Source organism: Netta rufina, assembly GCF_964035555.1.
Source record: "Netta rufina genome assembly, chromosome: 4".
In the NCBI taxonomy this organism is placed as follows: domain Eukaryota; kingdom Metazoa; phylum Chordata; class Aves; order Anseriformes; family Anatidae; genus Netta; species Netta rufina.
Genome location: NC_140127.1, coordinates 30400460 through 30419673, shown reverse-complemented (window position 1 = coordinate 30419673; position 19214 = coordinate 30400460).

Here is a 19214-nt window from a genome sequence, read left to right as displayed (position 1 = left end):
GTAAGAATGTAGTGACAGAAAAGAAATTCCAGTCTCTTTTTGTTTTGTCCACAGTTCATTGGTTGTGATGATGGGGAAGACACAGATAAAACATGCAAGCTTAAATTTTCTTGCAGCATAAATCAAAAAATATCCAGGCAGTGGAGTGTTATCCATCTTCTCCAAAGATGATGAGAAGAGGATAATTTTGTTTTCTAGTGGTATACTTTAATATGTTTTAACAATCATCCTTCATTAAAAGGCTAACTTTGGAATTTAGAGCAGTAATCAAGATGACCTTTCAGTAAAGGATGTGGAAAAGAAATATTCACATCTGAACTTCAGCCACATAAATTCATTGCTCTTCATTTTTGAAGTGTACCTAGTAATCTCCCTAGATAGAAAGGTAAAAAACCCTGTCATAATTGTCCCAGATCAGACTCAGTCAAAGCTAAAATGCTGTAGCTTCAATAAAGCATCAGGTGGTATATAATGATTCAGACTTACTTACAGCGGCTTTATCTCACAGCAATAAATAATGAAATGTCCCAATATAATAAGGAGCTGGCTTATGTCTGAGGAGCTTGAGCTACCACCCTGGGGGGTTCCAGGTTCATGTCTCTTCCCTGCCACAGACATCCTGTTGTGGTGGAAGGTGACTGACAGCTGGAGAAGGTGATTTATTCAGGTAGGCATCTGGAAAAAAAAAAAAAAAAAAAAAAAAAAGTATCTGCTTAAAAGTTTGTGTTTTGATGCTTGTTACTTTACATTCTAAAAGGCATTTTGGGCAAATGCTCCATTTAATTTCTGGAGATGGAAGGAAGACTCAAGGTGAGGCAACAGGCTTGGCTGCAGGAAGAAGGTCCAGGACAACCACCAGCATTGGTAATGCCCAGAGGTTACCAAGAGGCCCTGATTGCCCTGAGCAGTCACCTGGGACCCTCACCCACACACTCTCTGCCTATAGGTCTGGGACACTATTTAAGCTCAAGTCTTCTGTTGTTTTCTTTCCTGGCTCATGGTGTAAGCATACTTGCTTCTAGTTCTGCTTAGCTGAGCCTGGGACCCAGCATGTAGTTTTGCCTCCTGTGTTGCTCCTGGCTGGACCCTGGACATCAGTCATCAACTTGCAGTGCCTTGGGCCGTCAATGGACCTTGTTTTCAGCACACAACTTGGATGCTGCCAGTAAGTAAGAGCACATTCTCTGCTGGGTTTGCCCTTAGTTTGTGATTCTGCTGCTCCCAGCCCTGTGGAGAAAACCTGCTTGTGCTGTGCCCTGGCACAGAAGCCCTCTTGTACATACCCTGCAGGTACTTTACAGGAGGCAGGGAATATACTCTGAATTTTTCCATGGAGGCTTTTGGACCCACTATTTTGAAGCAGTACTAGTACAGAATCTACAGAATCTGTTTGACTCTTTAGTTTCTTCCTAAATTAAAATAAATAAATAAATAAAAAAAAATATTTTTAATAGCAAGGCTAATTTTGAAGTACATCACTCTGATTTTGTAGGCAGCTTATATGGTGACCTAATATGATGATAGAGTAGCAACTTGCAGAATCTTCAGTCCTAAAAAACGCATGAAAGAAATCCTCAGAAACTTTCAAACTGCTGGAGTAGTTCCATAAAACTGTTTAAGATGAGCACAGCAATAATTTTACCAACTGCAGCCTATCTTCCTCTCCACAGATTTTGCAGCTGTTACTACTTCTGTAGGTGTTGCATTGATCAGTAATGTAACAAAGCAAAGTTTTGTGTAGTTTTAGAAAATGTAATAATAATTTTCTCCCTGTATCAGGCATTAGGAAAATTTCTTATTACTCTATAAAGACAGTGATACTTCCTAGATTGATGTAATACTGTCATACCTCTACGTTTTAGGTAGTTGCCAGGAAAAAAAAGCTAACTAAATACTTTTTACAATATTAACTATCCTTCAGCAAAGCAATATTCTGCTGAATTAATCAGACTGTCTACAAATCAAGCTTTGTCTCACAGCAGACAAAAGTTTTAAGGGGTGCAACTCTAGAGCAGATGCTAACTACACTGCCTTCAGTTTGAGTTAGAATAGAACAGTTTGCTTAGAAGGACCCTTGAAACATCATCTAGTCCAAATGCCTGACTACTTCAAGGGGATAACCAAAAGTTAAAGAACATAATATGCTTTATAATAATGAGGATGTTATCCAAATGCCTCTCAAACACTGACAGGCATGGGGCATCAACCACCTCTTTATGACGCTTCTTTATGAAGCTTGCTCTTTACTGTGAGGGTGGTCTAACACCGGAAACTTTTCCTGATATAGGGTCTGAACCTCCTCTGGTGCAGCTTTGTGATATTCATATGCATTCTGTCTTTGGTTACCAGCGAGTAGAGACCGGCTCCACTTCCATTTCATAAAGGCCCTAAAACGTCTTTCATCATGTTTTGCTTGCATATATTTTTCAGGATAATCCATTTATATTATTGTAAGGTTAAGTTATAAAACTTCCACTTTGTGCTAAAGTAGCAATCCACTGGTGATTATATTTTCAACATGATAATGGGATTCTAAGAGTAATTTTGTGTAGGATTTCTGGTATTTGAAAGGATAGGTATGCACAGTTCAGTTCTCTACACTGCATAAGAGGTGTTCTGCTTCAAATGAGTCATGAAAATAAACTTTGGTGCACAGTGCTTTGTACTGAAAAACATGGAAGTATATATTTTTTAAGCAATATTGAGCACATACTCTGCTGTGTGTGCCATAGGGGCAAAGCTCTTCAAATTCATCAGACTTCAATGCAGAATGGTAATTCTTAAGAAATGTTAAGGAAGTTGCACAGATCATGTCTTTCAACTACTCTTTAAAAAGAATACTTCTGTAAAGGTGACAAATACCATCCCACCCAAAAGCAGACCATTTCTCCACTACTTCTAAGTTAGTGTGGGTGTAGCAGAAAATGTAGGAAACAACCAGTTGTCTAGTGAGATTCATGTTAAAATTCTGCAGTTCTCTGACTCAACCAGACAGTAATTCAGAAGTGTAGTGAAGGAGCTCTGTAAACTGTGTAGCCTTGTCTGCTGGAGTAGAAATCATAATCCAGCTGGATACAGAAGATACGTAAAGTCATCTTTTAAGCCCCAAAGGAGAGAAGTTCAAGATACTTCTTAGTTTTGTTCTTTTTTAACATTTGCTAATGGCATAGCTTTCTGATAGTCTTGTATATCTTATTCTTACTTGATCTATGCATTATATATGAAGAAAAGGTGTTTACCAGGAGACTTTGGATTCCAGGAGGCAATAGGTGCCTAAATATGAGATGAGTGAAACACCTAACATGTCAATAATTCAGACTCTGCCACATGTTTATCAAGGCTTGCTAGTTCCCGTCTCTACCATGCCATGTGAAAACTACTCCAAAGCAAAGCCATGCTCCAAAGAACTCAGCCCAAAAATACTGCATAAGTGTCACAGCAGCTGCTGGAGGCTTTAAAATACAAAATTCTCATAAGTTTTGGCTTAGGACAAAAATTGATTTTTAGAGTAGCTTGGTGTTTTTTCCATATAGTGTTCATCTATATGGGAAATATAATATGCTTTTCATTAATTTGGATCAATGAAATATGTTTTGGGCAACAGCTCTCATTAGATTGGAGGTGGAATCATTTGTTTGGAAGGTGGCCAGTCTTTACAAAATAAAAGCTTTCTCTCTCTGCATTTTAGCTGATGGATGCTGATGAAGCATTTTAGCCATGTGAACAGCTCTTATATTACTTTTCCTTTTGGTTCTCGGAAATGTCTAGTAATGATGCCTGCATGAGGTCGGTCTCATAGCTGTCACCAGTCTTCCCCTTTCCATAATCCACAAAGCCAAAAGTATCTCCAAGGCTAAATAAAACCACTACTGATTGTATTAAACAAAACTAATTAGTAACTACCAAATAAAAGTGTCTTTGAAGTAAAAAGGTGTGGTAAAAGTAAAAAAAAAATATATATATATATATATAAATAAAAAATAAAAATAAAGACACATTGTCATTCATGCGAATACTTTTCCATGTCTGAGACAGTAGCAACAGACTTCAGAGCTAAATACATGCCAATGACTTGCAGGCTAAGTAGGTACATGTTGGTCAGCTCATCTCTGAAAGAACCCTAATGGCAGTGAGCTCAGGTAGAGGGGTATGAAAACGTATGAAAGACAAAAAACGAAAGATGAAAGACGATGAACTTGCACTTAAGTACTTAACAGTAATGGAAGAAGTAGGATGGTAGTTAGGAGTTTGGCAAGGTACCATGAATATTTTGGTGTGCTTCAGATGGCTTATTCTCTCATGTGTTGGGTGCAAGCATAAAATCTAAAACTTCTTTAGCTGCAAATCTTTTTCTTTTTCATTTTATGGATTTATATAATTTCCAGTAAAACATTGCTAGACTGATGTCTTACAAGTTCTACAAGAATATAGGCTTGAATGTTTAGATGTTTAGACACAGAGATACTTGAAGTACATGCTTAGAATAGACTGTACTAAATCTTAAAATAAAAAAATAAAATAAAATAAAATAAAAAATCCTGTGGCTGTTTACATACGGTATTTAGGAGTAGCTTGTGTATCACAGGATTGAAAGTAAAAGAGACTCTGGAAATAATACACAATGTCATGTAATGGCTTAGTTTTGTGTTCTCCGAAGCTAAGGACAAAGCTTTTTGTTCACATGCAGGATTAGGTTTTAAAAAAGCGTCAGTAAGAACAACAATGTTCTCTGAACATTTTAGATAATGTCAGCTCGCATAAGGTAAACATTTAACTGTCAAGACAATTTTGTAATTTTAAATGGATATGGGATTCTTTTAAGAGCTATCATTGCAAGGTTACATCTTATTCTTTTTATAAACTGCAGATGCTATAAGATTCTACCTAAAAATGTCATCTTTCAATTGCAATCTCAAATGCTTCAGGCCAGTCACATCGTTTATCTTATGATGCTTCTTTCTTACTTGACTCATCTTGTTTGCATATTTAAGGAAGCATATTCTGCTTTGAATATAAAATTATTTATTACATATAGAAATTATAGACATGGAAGACTTATGTTTTAAATCAATGCAGTTTTAGCTGTGTTTAGTTGAAAAGTAGACTGAAGAGACTAACAGGAAGTTCCAAACTCTTTAATGAAACATGATTATATTGGATACACATCTTTCTCTGTGCATGCAGATTGATATGAGAAATATTGCCACCATAAAAGAGATATATACTATATTTTATTCCTAACAGGAAAATATTTATGTAGTAAATGATTTATACTTAATAAGTAAAGTTGATTTCCCAGAGAAGCCAAGTTAAGTTGTGACAGGATTTGTGTTGATGCACATTCTGGGAATAGCATAAATATATAGTTGTAAATATATATTTATGTTTATTGTTCTAAATGTAATTGATTAGCCTAGATGAAATTGGACGAAAGACTTTTCATTTGAGGCTAAAACACAAACTTTCTCAAGTAATGTATACACTACATGGGTATGTAACATTCACAGTAACATATGGCTAGCGGGATTATAAAATGGTTTTTCATGGCTTGTGGACATTTTTACTTAGAAATAAATTTTTTTCATATACCTGTCACAGCTGTGCTTGCTGAACCTATTCACCCAGCAATGAATACTCCAGACGACCTCAATCTTAAAGGCTCTCCAGGAGAAAGAAGACCAAAATGGCATGAATGTAACCTGATCTGAAAGGCAAGGTCTCTCTGTGCTTGTAAACAAGGTATGTCACAGGGTAAATCCACATTGTCTTGACTGAAGTAACGTGGATGACTAAAGCTAAAACACAAACAGTTGTTTCCCCATCACACACCAGCAGAGTTGAAGAATTTTCAGGCTCAAGGAGGCCAGGCAAAAAGAGATAAGTACAATACAGCACCAGCGACACATTCTCGTAGGAAGAATAGGCAACAACAAAACAAGTTCTGTCTGCTTTCCCATGAGAGTGCTGCACTTCTGCCAGTTATAGAGGCAGAAAATGAGTAAACTTGGTCAAAGAGGACCTTTGGGTCCTCTAGAATCTGCAGATAAATACAGTGCATACCAGGAATACCACACCATGTGGGCAACTACCCACATGGATGAAAGATCTCAAGAAAAAATGGTGGAATAGGTGGAAGGGTGTAGCAAGCATAGGATTGACAGGCCCTGGTGATGGGCCAAAATCCCAAACAGCTAGAGCAGTGCTTCTTCCCATTCACTAAAGTCTATTTTTTTTTCCATGGGAGTGACAAGATAAACATAGGATTGACCTATTGAAAGATGGAAAGAAATCTTGATGTAGCACTCTTTCAACAGAAGCAAAAGTACAGTGATATACTGTTTCTTGTGAACAAACTATCACTTTTGTCTAGTGAGTGTCTTAAATAATAACTTTTAAATTTACCTTTGCGTTCATACCTTCTCATTCATGTTACTGATTTTCAGGTTAATTTCTTATCTATATTGTCAAAAACGAATGTTTTAGTGCAAAAAATAAACATAATTTTTGGGTTACCATTGAAATTTAATTTACAATTACAATTTAACTTACAATTAATTTTACAATTAATTTTAATTAATTTTACAATTTAATTTACAATTACAATTTAACTGATATGATAAATTTTTGCTTCCATTATGGGAGGAAAAAAAAAAAAAAAAAAAAAAACACAAACTAATGAGAAATGTGGCTAATCATTCTTTATTACTGTACCACCACATCTGCCATGCATATTTTGTAAGAATGCTTTTCATACTACATATGAATCAGAAATATTTGAACTATTTTTTTCTCCTACTTTATTTTCCTTGCTAATACTACTAGATGAGGCATTTCATATTGTTTCCCTTTATTAGTTGCTGTGCAAAATGGTTTTCACTTAGGAAGACTTCCCAAAGTGCAAAATTTGAGAAACATATTTTAAAAGATATGTTTGCTGTCATGAAACTTGAAAGTTTCTCATTGCTTTTGAAAACAAAACCCTATTCTTCACAAGCAACCAAACTAATTAGTTTGACTACATTAACTCCTCTTTCAGGGATGCCTCAGTTACATGTTTCCTTAGGTCAATACTAAAGAGATAATGTTGCAGAGTAGCTTCAGCTGCAGTATTTTCTTTGCTCTTAAGCCAACAGTTTTAAGGAATAGTTCTTCCAATCACTAGAGAAAAATCAGCGCAGACATATTTATCTGTGTACAGTATATACATAAAGTACATAATAGATACAAGGAATATGAGAGCACTGATTACTTAAAATTTTATCCTTCAGATTACAGACATGAATTAGACAGAAATCCACTACAATAAACAAGTCATTTGTGGTGTTAGCAGTTAGCAGAGAGTGTCATGCTTCCCAGTTTCTAGAGAACAGATGTGCATAGCATTTAGCAGTCATATTTGACAACATTTCAAGTTAAAAGAGTAAATTTGCATGAAAATTTAACCAGCTTTTCCCATCTCCTCCAACTTAGACATGCTTTATCTAGCTCAGAGATCAGATACACAGCGGGAGATGTGAAAGGGGATGCCTGCAGTATGGCTACTGACAGAGATGGTCTTTGTGGAGAGCTCTGAAGCTCTGCACCTGGCAATTCTCTTTCTCCAAAATGAATTTTCTCTGAAAATATAAAATTTTGATTGGGAAAGTGGAACTCAGGAACACAAGGTGATGAGCAAAGGAAAACTTTGCTGTATAAACACTGCTCAGTTGAGTCCTTCTACGGAGAGCTCTTGAGAACTGCGGCCTGCCCTCAGCTGAGCAGAGCATGGTGTACACTGTGAAGTGTGTGTTTCAACATTTTCTTTCTAAAACAAGTTACTTCAAGTAAGAAACCAGAAATTTAAAGCAGAGATGGGGTTGGATTATCCTCAGGAAAGTGTTTCTGATGGACATGAACAAAAACAGGGAATCACAGCAGTGACAGTACTGCAGTAGAAAATTTCAAATAATTACTGCCCGTTACTTTTACCAACAGACAGTTGTACAACCTACAAGTCTATAGGTTCATATCCATTCAAATCAGTGAATAAGCATGAAGCATATGGTGTGTGACTCAGGATGTGGAGGGAAGGTATTCTGCTACCAGTATCCAAAAGACTGCACTTAATTTCCACCTGGCCTTTGAGCTGCAGTGGAGAGGCTGCATGCAGCAAAGAGATAAAGGCTTGCTTTCTAAGCTGGACTGCTGAGAAGGTGCTGAGGTGAGAGTTCAGAGGGCTTTTCTATCATTTTGTTTCAACAGAGGAAAAATTCAATACCAAATACATCCCAAAGAGAGTTCAGATGGTAGCATGTGAAAAACAGTTTTAAAGTTAACTGCAAAACAGTGGAAAGCATACACTGACCCTTTTTGTCACCAGAACCCAGAGAGATTTCAGCTATCACCACCCATGGGGAGATGTGTCTCCCATCCTGAAACAGATTCTTTTTTATTTATTTATTTATTTATTTACATTTTTAGGTGATCTCAGACTGGCCATTTTAAGCAGGGAGTTAACTGTGGTTCAGCGTTGTGTATGCTGCAGAAAGCCCTATATGAAATCACTTGTTCTTTCATGTGTTTTCAAATGCCAGTTGAATGTTAATCAAGGTATGATCTTCCAGCTAGTCCTAGTAAAGGAAGATTTTTTTAATTTATTAATTTATATATCTTTAAAATCAACCTAGATTGCTAAATACATGGTAATATTTTAATTAGTGAGAAAAAAATAACATAATTCAAGAAAATCAGGATTTCAGTCTTTCAATGTCTTTACATTCAGGAAGTGGAACATAAACAGTACACGCCAAATCACTATCGATGGAAGACCAAAGTTGTCACTGTTCTGAATTGACTTCTGTTTGTTGTTATATACATGGAAAACAAGCAAACGTAATAAAAAGGACTCTTGGAAAAGTAAAAAGTTTGGCAGCAGATAGATATAGGTCTTAAAGTTCAGTGATTGCCTGCAAATTTTGCTTGAACTTGCACTGACATCTCATAAAAAGTTAAAAGCTTCACAAAATTTCTTTTGGGCTGTATCATATCTGATGAAATACTAGGGCTTCTTGCTTTATTGAAAATAACTAGTCAGGTTATCTTTAGGACAGTCTATCTAAGACACACTGTCTAAATTGAATCCTTATCCAAGTGGAAATTCAAGTATAACATCTTTTGTTTGATTACAACTGAACATGTTTCAAGAGAGGAAGCAAAATCAGCTTTGAGTGGACAGATTTACTTGCTTACTTTAGGAAGAAGATTGTGTTTAGATTAGGTTTGACTGGAAATCCCTCTTTCTAGTCAAGAAAAATCTTTAAAGGAATAGTTACAATTCTTTATAGATGCAGTCCTAACTCTTCGTTTTCTTCACAATCCCAAGGAAGTCCACATTATTCTTACTGTAGAATTACTTCATGTTTGTATCTCCTTCAGCTGAAGAATGACTCAGTGCACTTTGAGGTCCAAGTGCACTGAATATGCATCTTAATGACCAAAATGATTCCCACAGGTCCAGACATGGATTACTTTATGGGAGATATTCTCCTCTCACTCACTGATGCATTTTTAAAAGTGATGTAGATCAAAGGAGTATTGTCTAGTGCTGGTTGTATTATTTCCACTAAACAATGTTACTGACATATTTACTCACTTTTTTTTTCTGTTTATAGATTATTTTGAGACAATTTATCATCAGTGTACATAATTTTAAATCAGTCTATGGTTTATAAAAATGTTTTGATCTAAAGCTTTGCCATTCCAGTTTGCTTCAACTGCCTTTACTTGGCATATATGAAATTTAGTATAAAAGTGGTATAACTGGTAGTTTTATCTCCATGTAATTCTCTGATTGCAAACCTAGAGGAGTTTTTGAGTTGAGCGGGCAGTTTTTGTGTGTAAATTCTGTTCCTCAGTCTCTGCTAAAAATACTTTGCAAACAAAGTTTTGTGTAAGTGTTTGTTGGAAGAAAATTTGTTTATATTGCGGCAACACAGTTGGCTTCGCCTTGACATCTGTGTGTTTCTCTTCAGGTTTCATTTATCTTCGTACTTCTCTTGTACCTGTCCTCTACTCTAGCTGCAGCATGTTTCTCAGATCTGCATGCTTTGTGTTTGGATGATGGTTTGATGAATGTCTCAGATGATTTACAATGAATTATAAGACTGTTACTTTTAGGCTTTCTTGAAAATGCAAATGAAAAAGTGAAAAATAAAAATTCAGAGTAAATCTGAAAGAAGAGGGATTTACTCTTGGTGTGTGAGATTGCTTAAAGTATCATTTAGCAGATTTTGCTATCCTCCTTTGTAGAGATTATTAGAAATTAATTGCTGCTACTAGAAAATAAATTGCAGTGCTGAAAAAGATGCCATGCACATTTTAATTACAACATTGGACATAGTTGAATAATTTGTAAGAGGGTTTGAGACTAAAGAAACTTAACTTTCTCTCTTTCTCTTATGTATGTAAAAGGAAAGGGATAATGAGAGAAATCCAAGAACGTGTGAAAGCCCAAGTGCCTACTTAAACTCCGAACAATAACAAATGAAGGTACATAATACCTTTTTCCAAGTACTGAGTCTTTTTTACAGATTGTTCTCTCATTTTAATCCCCCTTAGATTTTTCTAAGTGCTTTAGATAATCTGATATAGTAAACACCTTTCCTTTAAAAACAAGGTGACACTGCAACCATTTTATCACTGCCCTATAAATTCAATTTTCTACAGAATCCAAGAAAAATATTTTCCAATAATTATTTTCCTTAGGGTTTCTTCCTGCGCAGTCAGAACCTGACACTGTCTGCCTTAATCAAACTATATGACTGGTTCCCAGAGTAGGTCCTGGGAGGTGTAGAAAGCCAAGGCTGTCCTTGCAGAGGATCCACTCCTTTGCTTCCAAGCAAAGGAGTTGGTTTGAGCATTGATGAGTTGTTGGGTTGTTTATTTTTCTCCTTTCCTTGTGGTTTAATCTGAATAACCCAGTCAAAAACAGTACATTACTTTTCCAAGGCAAAGGCTGAAGAATTCCCATATGTTCATGAATACACATGCTGTGGTCCAAGCCATATAAGTGCCTTCAATTTTTTGTTGCTTCTCTACCAGCACAGAAAGTTTCCCCCAGTAATCTTGAAAAAATTAAACAGACTCTGAGGCTGTACTGGCCCTTTCTGTGGAGGCAACATGAAGCCCATTTAGTAATACTCATTGTCCCCTACTTAGAAGAAAGGAGATCATCATAATGAGATTTCAGGTCAACCAAGGTTGCTCACAGACACCCACTGAACAGGTGTTTCATTGCCTGCTTTTAAATACAATTATGAGTGGGGTTTTTTTTGATGTTACTGATACTTGACTCTTGAAATGGCAGAACAGAATTCTGAGTAAAAAGAATTAACCTTATTTTTTTTTTCAATACAAAGGCAACTATGAAATGTTGAGGGGAAAAAAAAAATGTGTACTTATTCCATCCTACAATGGAGTTGTACACAAAAGTACTCAGGATTCAGGATACCTGGAACACAGTGGTAGGAAAGTAAGCTTTCTATAGAGTAAATGAAGGAGTGGGCTGCCTAGAGCCACCTTATAAGAAAAGCAGGACACAGGGCTGTGTTAACACTGAGATGTTGCAGTCAGGACTGTAAGCACATTCAGACTTCAAGGTATGGCTATATTGTTGGGTCTGCAACCATTCTGGCTGAGCTTACCCAGACTTTCTTCATGCTGTAGAAATGATGGTCCTTACCATCATTTGTGATGCATTTGTGATGCATTAGCATCACAATTTAGAAATAAATGCACATAGTCCTGCAACACTCAGTTTCGCTTTCTTATGTCGATGTTCAGCTTTACCTCTACTACCCATCCTTTTCTCCAAACAATATTGTATTCCTGCCCACCTTTCTGACAGGAGAGTGATTATGCCATTAGCAAGGGCATCACTGCTGTTCTATTCTGTCTTTTCTGCCCAGTGAGTTGTAGTTATTCTCCCTACACAACAGTACAATTTCAGTGGCAGAACAGAGGATATTATAGGTGACTAGATTTGTAAGTGATTCTAGCTCTTAATGTTACTTGTTGGTAATGTTGATACTTCTAATAACTTCAGCATAGAAACTAAGATCACCCTTTTTTATTATTATTTTGAGTGATAATTCACTGTGCCATTAAATAAACATTTAAGTATATTGATCATACTTGTACAATTATAATCTACAGACTCATGCTTTCTTAAAGTATTCAAATTATGAATTCATACAGATTAGAATTTGAAATCTAATCTCTTCTCCCACTTAGATGATAGAACCTTCTTAACTTTATCATTTTATTCAAAAATGGGCAAGATGCTATTCTGTCTAAATTATAAGGAATATGCTTTTGAGTGCTGTAGACAAATGTCAATATAGGAATACTCCCAGCTATTTTTAGAAATTTTTTTCTACCTAAATGTTTAGTGTTGTCTTTTAAGAATACTGCAGGAAAAACCATTCTACAAAGTAATCCCCAATTTCTTAACAATGGAATTTTTTAACTTCTTACTTTACTTTACTTTTCTTTTTTTCAGTATTAGAGAACTAAATATCTAGCAGAGTGCTTAAAATAGGCTTTTTTAATTGTTTATTTTTTATCATTTTTTTTCATCTAGCTTTAGTGATTATTGAGGTTCCATGACAACGGTATTTGCTTTCACATGTTGCATCAAGTTAAACCACAAGGGACTTGAATGATTATTCAGGAAAACCTAAGATGACTCTATATACAAATTCCAGTAAAAAATACACTGTAGGATTTATTGTTTTAAGGCTAAATGATTGGAGTAATAAAAGATATATAAAAAGGTAACAAATGCCATGAAGCCACTATATTTTATATAGAAAATAAAACATTTGTTACAATTGTAATCTCCCATGCTTCAAAGAATATACCTTGGTCCAACCTCCACTGAAATTAATGAGTTTTATATGAATTCTATCAATCACTCAGCTGTATTTACCCAGTTTTGTAAACTAGTTTCTTTCCTAGGATCCCTCAAGGATGTACAAATGTATTGAATTTCATAGAATTTAGACAATTTAAGACTCAGTTCTAGTTTCACTAAAAACAACTTTTTCCACTAACTTAAATGCACACTGATACACAGTTTGAAGAAGAACTGAAAATGTCTCTCTCTGTGATTGTTTGCTTTCAGTTGCTCTTATAATAAATTAAAAATTACTCAGTAACTTGTGTCACAGAAAAAAAAAATCATTTAGAAGTAAAGCTAGTTTAGCAGGCTGATTTCCATTTTCCAAGTGATGAATTTATATATCTTGTTCAGCATGGTGGTTTTATAACCAGTTTCAACATTGTGGTGTTGCTCATTTGTCCTGTTAATCTGTCTAGGGACAAGTAAGGGCAGGTCATGTTGTGCTGTAAATGGAAGCCCAAGTCAACAGGCTTGTGGGAAGGGCAGAACTCATGTCTTCTGTCTGTGGATGTAGGGTGGACCACTCTCATGGTCATGTTATTTTCCACAACTGCTTCAACTGCTATTAACAATTCAGCTCTGAGCTGTCTTCAGATATGCCTGTATTAATCCTGTTGGTATAAATGGGCTAGTCATTTATTTGAATGAATCATCATTCACAATGAGCTATACATTGCTTAGAGATGCTGATATCCGTTATCTATAGTTATTAGATGCACCTGTGGCTTTAAGACTTTTCTAAATTTAAGTTCTCTATTCGCTTTTTAAATAGCCCCAAATGATGCCTTTCTCTTTTGTTTTAACCAATGGGCCTCGTGTTCTCAAGTGCTTTTACATTATATTTGGCTGATGCAACAGCATAATATGGTTCCTCTGGAAGAATCAGTGACAGCAAGTAGGGCATACGGTTACCAGGGAAATGAAGCATTCACTATTCAGTTGCTTAGATGGCCTATATAATAGATAGTTCACTGAGCATTTGATTTGTATCTGTAAAAATCACTGATGAGTATTATAGCGTTATTAATAAGATGTCCACACTTATTCAGATCATTAAAAATACCACATTAAAATTGACAGTGTTTCCAATACTGTTGCAGGATTCACTTGTGTGTGCCTCAGAGCTGGCAGATCTTGATGCAAGACTGGAAATCAATGACTGCTTCAATGAAGTTCTGTCTGTGTATACAAGAGAAGAAAAAAATCTAACATTCCAAGAATTAACACACACAAAATTACCTTTTCAAATGTAATTATCCACCTTTTTTGGTTGGTTGGTTGATTTGTGTGTGTGTTGGAAGTGTTTGGATATACCACAGACCCAAAAAACATAGCAGAGCTCAATAGATCTTGTTAGCTTTATTTTATATGAACACTATTTTTTCCCTCTAAAGTTCAGCTAGGAAAAAGCTCTAATTTACTGAAAAAAAGTTTTAGTTTATATATATATATTTTGTCAGTAGAAAAAGTAGATCTTTCCATTCATTCTAAAGGATTTTGATAATTTTCCACCTATACACCTCCAATATTTTTTCATGGTAAAAATCATCATTATGTGCTTGTATTTCTAGCTCTATATGCCACCAATTTGCAGACAGTTTATAAAAATATTGTTACGCCTGTGTCATGAGCTGAAAGAAAAGACAGCTTGCACAAAATACATGATATACAGACAAAAGAAATATCATGGGCAAGGTTATATTCTTTTACAGAAAGTGCTCTGGATGCTTTACTGTCCAGGCAGGTCCAGATCATCAGTATGATAATCCTCCAGAAAGCCATTAGAGTGCGTGATGTTTATGTTCATGTTTACATTCTGCTACTGTGCTACCTTACTGTTGTGGGAGCAGAAAGCCTGACTTTCAGAAGCATTTAGTAAATGCATGAATGTATTGATGAATACATTTCTAAAGAGACTTTTAAAATACTGACTGGGAGTTTCTTGTTATACACGTAGTCAAAGTCTCACAAAGTGAGATAACCTGGCATTTTGGTAAGAAGTCAAGTCAGCCTACGTACAAATAATCCACTCCCAAGCCTCCATTCAGTTTATCCTCCTGTGTAAAATCTAAAAATTAGTTTTATGCCAGGTGTGCATTGCACTCGACCTTCTTTTTGAGCATCCTTCTGTCAGGCTTCACTATTTAAAAACTGTCATTTTTGAGAGCAGAGAACCCCTGTTGCTGCACTGGGTGGATGTAGCACACTGTGGTTGGGATCAGTCTGAAAATCCCATCCCCTCATGCCAATGCATCCATGTGAAACAGAAAACTTGGGTTATTATTGCATCACTTCATCAATGATAAGTCCTTCATTGTCTCTGAAAATGCCAAATTCCTCTTTCAAACTTCAAAATCATTTTGATGTCACAAATAGGAATGGAAATTGGCATTTAAATAAATTGGTATTTTCCTGCATAAAGAGAACTATAAAACCAACTTCCACAGCAGTTGCAACCTTCAGAGTTGAATCAATAGATGAAATGTGTAACTGAAATATTTTAAAAGTTGGAACAGCTCTACAAACCTTTACTTCCTCCAAAAGGAAGACATGAAAATGCCACAGACTAATCAATTCTGTATGGTTTCTGAACAGCAGCTAATAAAAACAGATATATTTTTAAACATCTATCTCCTTTTCACAAGCAGTCTTTAATCTTACCTCATAAAAACGAAAATCTTTAATAGCTAAAGAAATCAAGGAAGGTTATGCACAGCCAGGAACCTGTTAGGAAATCCTAACTGCTCTATAGCCCTCTCAGTCAAGTTCAGGGCTTGTAAAGCAGCCTACCAACTTAAATATAAAATTGCCATGAACAATTTATATCAATAAGTCATGTAAGTTTCCTGCTAAAGGTTTCATTTAAATATAGATTGAACTGAGAACTGAAGCACAGCATATTCATGCAGAAAAACTGTGTACTGAGTAGTTATGCAAAACAAATGAATTCCAATTTCATCTATAATGTTTTGTTACCTATAGCTATAGCCATTGAAGAAAGCCTGGTGAGCAATAAAGGACATAACATTATACAGCTTCATCAATCTTGAAGAATGATGGAGAACTTCATTAACCATATATCTTCAACTCCAATATATAACAGTCCACTGTTATAACAGTCCACTATACACTGACTAGAGGTTAGAAACTGAGATGGAAACAAATACACACCATATTGGCAGACTGATAATCATGAGCCTCCAGTTTTTTTCCACAGCAAAATCCTCAATATCAAAATTCTAAGTTCAATTTTTTTTCTATCTCCATTTTAGCCTGGAAAGATTTTTTAATTGTTCATTGAATCTGAGGGGGAGATGGGTTGCATTTGCATGAATGCCATATTAAATGGTTGACTTGACAACAAAAGAGGAAGGAACAAGATCCTTGATATTAGGCCAGAAAGCATTTTACAGCCATTCCTTTATCTCAGCTGCCAGCTCTAACAGTGGCTGCATCCCTGAAGTCTCTGGTAGCCCTGTAGGTGGGCTCTTGATGGCTATGATTATTGCCAACTTCCCATCCTCAGACCTGCTTTTTCTTTTTATAGTCTTCATGTAGAAAAAGCTAAATCGTTTGCCAGACAGCAATGTCCCTAAGAAAACAAGGCTTTCTTTTCTTGGTTCCTCAAAGGCATGCCTCTTTATATGTCTGAATTCAGATCATTGTCATCTCTAAAGGCAGCTGAGACCACCGTGAAGTAGACACACTTTTGGCTACAAAGTGGTCATAATCAAACAAAAGGAACCTCTCATTTATTAGAGGTGAACATTGTTTTTTATCAAGTTATTAATTACCAGCCCCCTATCAGGGGTTTCACAGAGCATCTGGCAGGATAAGGGCCTTTATGAACAATTTCAAATCCACAGGTTGAAAAGTTAGGAATTCGAAGTCTACAGGAATGCTCTGGATCCTTTTTATGTTTGGAGATTCAACCTAGAGCCCGCATCCTGTGGATGCAAGTCTTCTTTTTTTTTTGCTAAGGAGTATAAGTTATTCTTAGACAGTTACGGTAGTCAAGCCAGTAGTTAGCTTACTTGATTGAGTGCCCTCTACTGTAATTACAAACAGTGCAGGGTCAACAGAGTTACAACAAAGCATTGATCAACCACTGTCACCCCCTCACCAAAAAAAAAAAAAAAAAAAAAAAAAAAAAAAAAAAAAAAAAAAGATTTTAAAGGTCTTCTCCACTAATCAGTCACAGACCATTAAAAGGAAGTTTGGTTCAACCTGTTCAGGGATATCAAATCATCCTTCAAAGGACAGGTTGTCCTAGCTTGTACATTGTCCCAACAGCACAATTTCACTATATGAGTGTTAGTTCTCAATACACTGCATTTTGAATGTTGCCTTCAGCAGGATAGCTCTATTTTTATGTACACAAAAACTAATTGAGTATTCCGAAGCCATAACCTCAATCTTCAAAAATGTCATGAGAAAACAGTATGCAAAGGAGAAAAAGATACTTGGCAATGCATACCTAAGTTATCACAAAGGGGGAAAACTATTTTCCCAAGCTAAAACAATTTTTAATTCCCTGCTAGTGCCAGGTTTAAATTCCCAGAAGTAAAGAAGTGCTGGTGATGATAGTATTGGGCTAATGAGCTTTTTCTTCAAAGAGTCATGGACAATAGCCCTTAGTATATTAATGAGTTTGGAGCTGCTGTTTGGCAGAAAACCTGCTGGAAGCTATTGAAAAAGCAAAAAGCAGAAAAGGAGTGATAATTTTGGTCGGTGTTATCACATTCTTTGTAGTTTCAGGATAGGTGATGCCAATATGTCTTTTTGTCTCTTCACTTTGACACCTTTAGAAAGTGAAGTATAGTTGCTAATCTAAAACCATCTGTGACATATAATAGGTTATATGTACCAGACAGCACTTAAATATTGGCAATTCTTCTGTCAGAGTCATTTTTCTTAATTGCCAGCTGTCTGTTTGACACTGGCTTTTAATATGCTGTCAAACAATTTGAAGTATGTTCCTTCACCTAGTCCTCCTGCACCAAACACACTGGAACTTTTCAAAGGCAAACTATTTTGCAAAGATGTACAGCTTTAATAGGGAAATGTTTCAAGTGTAGGGTAGCAGTGGCCAGCTGTTAAAATATTTGCTGGGGATGTAGCACACAACTGTGAAGGATCTGGTCCAGGTCCCCTGAAGTCTGGCACATGTTGCTATGGCTAAGCAAACAGGCAGAACTGGTATTAAATGGTAATGTCTTTTTTTTTTTTTTTTTTTTTTCACACACAAAGAATTAAAATATTTCATTTCTGTTCAGTAATAAAATGAAAACTAGTATATGAAAGACTCAATTTTATTTATTTATTTATTTTAATTATGACTATATTTTCTATCCATCACAGATCAAAGGCCATTGGTTTGTCTCTATATTTACTGGCATTTCCTTCTTTTATAATCATCATAGCCAAATACCTCCCTCCTATCCCATTACTCATCAGTTCTGTGGCTAGTCAATAACATGCCAGAGAGCTACACCACAAGCGATGGAAAGATGCCAGGGAGATTGTGTTTCTCTCTCTTCCACAAACACATCTGTATGCATAGATATGCTGTTCATTGCCAATACACTCTTTGTTTAATTTTTGTTTTTAGATTATTAGATATTCTTTTTTCTTTCTTTCTTTCTTTCTTTTTTTTTTTTTTTTTTTCTTTTTCATCTGTTGTAAAAATGAACTAAACCTTGTTCAAGCAGAAGTCTGGCTGTCAAAACACTCAGAAGGATGCAAGGACAGATTTGAGAAGATAATCAGGAGAAACACTTGAACAGACATGTACACTAGTTACCCTGATGACAGTAGTTATGACTGTAAGATGACACTTTCATTCTATGACCATTAATCAGCAAACGTATTCAGGTCTTGTGCCACGCAAACAAAAGTGTAGTGGAAAAGAGATAAATTTAGTTTTTTGGACCTAAATAACTCTTTTCAGATAACAGTTTCTCTTGGCTGATCAGAACCCTTCTCATTACTATTGTGACAATGTTTTGTTAATTTTAAGTAAGGATTTTTTGTTGTTTGTTTGTTTTTTAATAGGTTCCTATTCTGGTAGGATTTAGTAGCTACAACTTCTTACAGATTACTTGCTATCTTTCTGTTGAACTGTGGTTTACACTGAAAGTGTATACCTGCATATGAATCATAAAATCCCCATTCATTTAATTAGATCAGGATTGGACCATTACCTTAACCTCCTCCTTTGCAGGATCAGTGTAGGACTAGCAGCTTTTATATTACCTAGCTTGTATTTTCCTGG